This window comes from Helianthus annuus, chromosome 11 (genome assembly GCF_002127325.2).
Source record: "Helianthus annuus cultivar XRQ/B chromosome 11, HanXRQr2.0-SUNRISE, whole genome shotgun sequence".
NCBI lineage: Eukaryota > Viridiplantae > Streptophyta > Magnoliopsida > Asterales > Asteraceae > Helianthus > Helianthus annuus.
The window spans coordinates 168,521,448-168,526,420 of record NC_035443.2 but is presented as its reverse complement, the minus strand read 5'-3'; the positions used below and the strand labels follow the sequence as shown (position 1 = coordinate 168,526,420).

Genomic DNA, 4,973 nt, shown 5'->3' with positions numbered 1-4,973 from the left:
TTTAGGTGGTTAAAGTGTGTTTATCGTTTTAGCTTTCCGAATGATTTTCATGTTAGGATTCCCGAAAGGGATACTAATTGTCTTAAATTGGAAAATTGACCGAATGCTTCTAGTGCCAAAACCGACTTAGTTGACATGCTTTGGTTGTGTATTAAGCAAGGCTATTTATCTATTTTAGTATTTGAAATCTATTAGGTTTTATAAGTATTTGTCTATGCTTACTTTAGTTTAATTAAAACCAAACAACTTATGTTTTTACCGGTAATTTAGTGACAAAGGTCTAGTATTATTTCTCCGCCCATTTCCGTGGATCGATACTTGGTTCTTACCGATACTTTATTACATATATGATGGGGTACACTTGCCTCTTTCGTGTGTGTTTTCATGTAAAAGTAATAATCACTTTTATAAATTTAAAACCAAATCGTGTGTAATTTCATTGTAAAAATATGTGTAATCGCGCACACGTCAAGTCTTCACTCTAAAAACATCACATGTTTATGAAAAGTTAATAAGAAATTTGGTCCAAAAAGTTAATAAAAAATCTGGTGTGTGGATACCAGACCCATTATAATTCCGTCATTCGAACTCACTAAAGGGATATTTTAATTTGTATAATAAAAAACAAATTTTTATGTCGACATACATAAAACGAAAGATGCACACAACTTCAAAGTAGAAAAATCTTTAAAAAACTTGTTAAACACAATGATGAAGTTGGAACACAAAAGAAACCTGAACTAACAAGGATATACATATATGTAAAAATATCAGAACCATACCAATATCAGAACCATACCAATAGTAAAAATATCAGAACCATACCAACTGTTCATGTTTGCAAATCTAAAATGGAAAAATTTGTTGCACAATCTACTACACATTGGAACACGTTATTTCTTAATCACATCTCCATATCCGATGCCTTGTCTTCTGTTGCAGCCTCGTTGTCTTCTGCTACAAAAGCCACCACCTTCCCATCCGATGCAGCTGTTGCTTTCCCGCTCTAAGCATCTGGTGCCTTCCCATTCGCAGCAGCTAATACCTTCCCACTCGCAACAACTTTATCAGTCACAGCAGCCTTCCCCCTCATAGTGGCAGCCTTCCCACTCGTAGTAGCAGCCTTCCCATTCACAGCAACGGTTCCATTTTCAGCAGTGGCCTTCAGAAATATGCTTTGTACCCAATAAAGGAGGGCAACCTTCAATGCAAAATCCAAAACAGGAATGGAACAGACCATCCACTTTACAGTCTTAGGGTACTTTTCCATATAAGGCTTTGCATGTTCAAGGAAACCAAAGATCCTGGTCTCATTAATGGGATTTGAGACGCCGTCTGTCAAGATAGAGACGAAAACTTCTCTTCCAAAGCTCCTTTCAACACCTTGGGGTTGTTTGAGAAGTAGGGGACATTTTTAAGGAAGTCAAAGAAGCAGATGTTATTAATTGGGTTTGAAATTGCATCCATCAAGATGGCGGCTATAAATCTCTTCACAAAACACCCCTCGATGAATTTTACAACTTGAAAAAAGTTAAATTAACGTAGAATTAAAATACGATAAACTGTCAATTAAAGTAAAAGAAACATACCCCCAACATGTAACAGAGGATAAACATTGTAGAGGTTGTTTTGGTCACATTAGTTAAAATCAATGTTATTTTAGTTTCATTGTCACTATCAGAGTCCAAAGGCGGAGTAACAATTTTTACACTAATGGTGGTTCTCGGCTTCAAAACAATCACCCTATGAAAGAAGGAAGGAAGAAACAAGAGAAGATGTCAATAATAATGATGATTAACAAACTAACAAAATTAAAAAATAAAATTCCAAACAACTACCTCTCCCTCCTCCCTTAATTAACGCCTAAAACCTTTGTTGTATAGTAGTTTGTTAATTAGCTAAAACCTTATATTTGTTTCAAAATAAACACTATACCGTGATACTAAACTTCTTTGGTTTTTAATACATAGTTTGATAAGTATCTAAAGCATTATAAATTTTTAAAGTAACCTATTTATCATTATACTAAACTTCTTGGTTTTTAAATATAGATTGTTAATTATCTAAAACATTATAATGTTTAAAGTAATATGTTTATCCTAATACTAAACATCTTATCATCCTATAAATGATGGATGTTTTCTATTAATTTTTTTTTGGTACTAAAACAAAGGTTTAGCATCCTAAAGTGATTCTTTTGAGCATCTTAAAGTGATTCTATACATTTTTAATGGGAATTATGAAAAACAATTGTTAGTATATATGTATGTATTATTATTTATTACGTCATCCGTAACACTGTTAGAGAAAATCTTTTCATTTATAGTCTTTCAAATTTCTATATTTTTAAATGCACATATTATTTATTACGTGATCCGTCATCCGGTTCTTAAATTCAGTTCGACCGATCGGACAAGTGGACCGGTAAGGAGACCGATTTGATGTCCGGTCCGGTTGTAAAAACATTTGAATGAACAACATACACATACAAACAATGAACATTAAACACAACTCTAATCAACATAAAATAGCAAATGAATGAACTACAAACACATACAAACAATAAATAATCAACAAACATTAAAAAGAACTCTAACGAACACAAAACAACAACTAAATGAACTATATACACATACACACAAGAAATAATCAATCAACATTAAACACAACTTCTATCAATACATTAATGTGTATCACATGATGAAGTATGTTGAGATTGGTTTAGCTATATCAGTGTGTTCATTTCGTGTTTTTCATTTGAGTTCGATGAAGGAGATTCAAGTTTAAGTGTGGTGGAGGTTTTAGGTTGTAACAGAATCATCATGTGAAGAAAAAGAAAAGGTGTCATAGATTATATTAACAAACAAATAAAATAAAAACACGAAATCACAAACACATACCTCTCCTCGGGTTCTTTGGTAGCTTTGACTTTCAAATTCAAGTATGGTTTCCTTGGCCAAAAAACCTTGCCAAATTCACCACAGATGACAGCCTTGTCAACTAATAGACTTGACTCCTAATTAATAACAGCAAATAAACATACAAATAATGAAACTATAAGTTAAACCCCAAATATTAAGTACATAAAAAATACAAACAAAGAACATTATAATAACCCTTCATCAACTCCAAATAGAAAATAAACAAAATAAAAAAACGAAATCACAAGCACAAATTAAAAATTAGGGGTGTTCAAGATTGGATTCTCCTGTTTTTGGATATCCGAAAATCGGATACTCGAAAATTTCAGATAGTGAATATTAATATCCGAATCTGTATCCGAAATTTCGGATATCCGAATTTAAAAAAGAATTAAAAATTGGTTCTTGCATAGATTAAAACTAAACCTATATTCGATTTTCCAAATTTCCAACATAGAAAACTAAAAACATTCATAAATCCACATCCAAATCTAATTATTTAATATTTTTATATATTTTAAACTAAATATAATGCTCATATATATATATAAAGTTTAATTTTAGGATATCGGATAATTGGATTATCCGAAATTTTTGAAACTCATATCTGAACCCGAAAATTCGGATATCCGAATTTCGTATACAGATTTTTAGATATTTCGGATTCTGTTTTGGATCCGGATTTTTTTGAACACCCCTATTAAAAACTCATACTGTTCCTCAGGTTGGTTGGTGGCTTTGACTTTCACAGAGGACAAGGGTTTCTTGGGAAAAAAATACACTGTTAAACTTCACACAGGGATTTCAGCAGAATACGCGCCTGGGCAAGGCACTGAGAAACTCACCACAGATTGCAAACACAACATGTTTTACACTAAAAATATATTCTAAGTAGGAAACCAACCAAAAAATCTAAATGTTAAAAATATATTCTGAGTAAGAAGTCAACCAAAAACTCTAAACGTCCACAATGTTCAAATGTATACCTTCACAATGAATACTAAAACCACTTCTTATCCTCATCAACGGGTTTCTCATCTCCACCAGCCTTCCTCTCGACCATAACCACCTCTTTCCCATCAACGGCTATAGATGACGGCGTGTTAAACACCTTTTAAAGAACAAACAATGTTTTGAAGACCAGATCGACCGGCCGAATCCGGATTCGCTACCGCAAGCGGTCTGCTTACCCCTACTTGAGCCGTTTGTGCAAGAACCGTCCGGTTCTTTCCGTTTAGAGGTGAACCGGTACCGGCGGCCTAACCGGATCTGTAAGAACAATAGTGGGGAGAAGAAGAAGATCACCAATCTAAACGAGATCTGAACGCTGATAGATCACTGATCTGAACAAAGATGAAAAATATCGGTCGGATCTGTGAGAGATCATTTAAGAAACCGCGGTTTATGAAAGATCTGTGCCAAATATCATTCAACTCAAGCATGGATTCGAAAATCTAAATGGATGGGAATTGCGATGAGGAAGGGGAAAAGATGAAGTAAAAAATAATTATGAAAAGGCAATAGTGATTTTAATGGCTTATCTCATCTGACACTGCACATATCTTTTGTCCTTCCTGTTTTGTTTATTTTATTAGTAATACAATTTATATTTTTTTATATGTTTGATGATTGTAAATTTTATTTTTCACATAAACTTATATATCCTCTATGTATTTAAAATTTAAAATAATTTCCGTTTCTTGAATCCGGTCGGACCGGTTAAACCGGTTAGACCAGTGAACCAGTAAAGTGTCCAATTCGACATCCGGTCCGGTTATAAAAATATTGATCTTAACATAATGAAAGAAGCAGTGAAAAACTAGTAAAAAATTAACAAAGAAAACAAAATAAACAATAACCTAATAAATGATCTCGATGAACATAAAAACAATGAATGTATATGAAGAGTAAAATAATCATAATCAGACTTCCAAAAATCAAAATAAAATATAACAAACTTAACTTCTTATTACTCTTGTAACATATTATGCAATTTTAATAGTTATCAATTCAACTTTTCCCCTTTACAACATTTGACATGACAAAAAACAC

The 4,973-nt window shown here is 32.8% G+C and overlaps 1 long non-coding RNA gene across 2 annotated transcripts; it reads right to left on the bottom strand.

The window, feature by feature from the left end:
- Positions 1-810: 810 nt before the first annotated feature.
- LOC118484133 lies at positions 811-4,402 on the bottom strand. Of its 2 annotated transcripts, XR_004872816.1 has the most exons (4): positions 3,908-4,402; positions 2,901-3,016; positions 1,590-1,743; positions 811-1,383 (listed from the first exon to the last, which is right to left on the bottom strand). It is a non-coding gene; the product is annotated as an uncharacterized LOC118484133 (long non-coding RNA). The 2 variants fall into 2 exon arrangements; XR_004872815.1 differs by having other exon boundaries at positions 811-1,743.
- Positions 4,403-4,973: the final 571 nt, after the last annotated feature.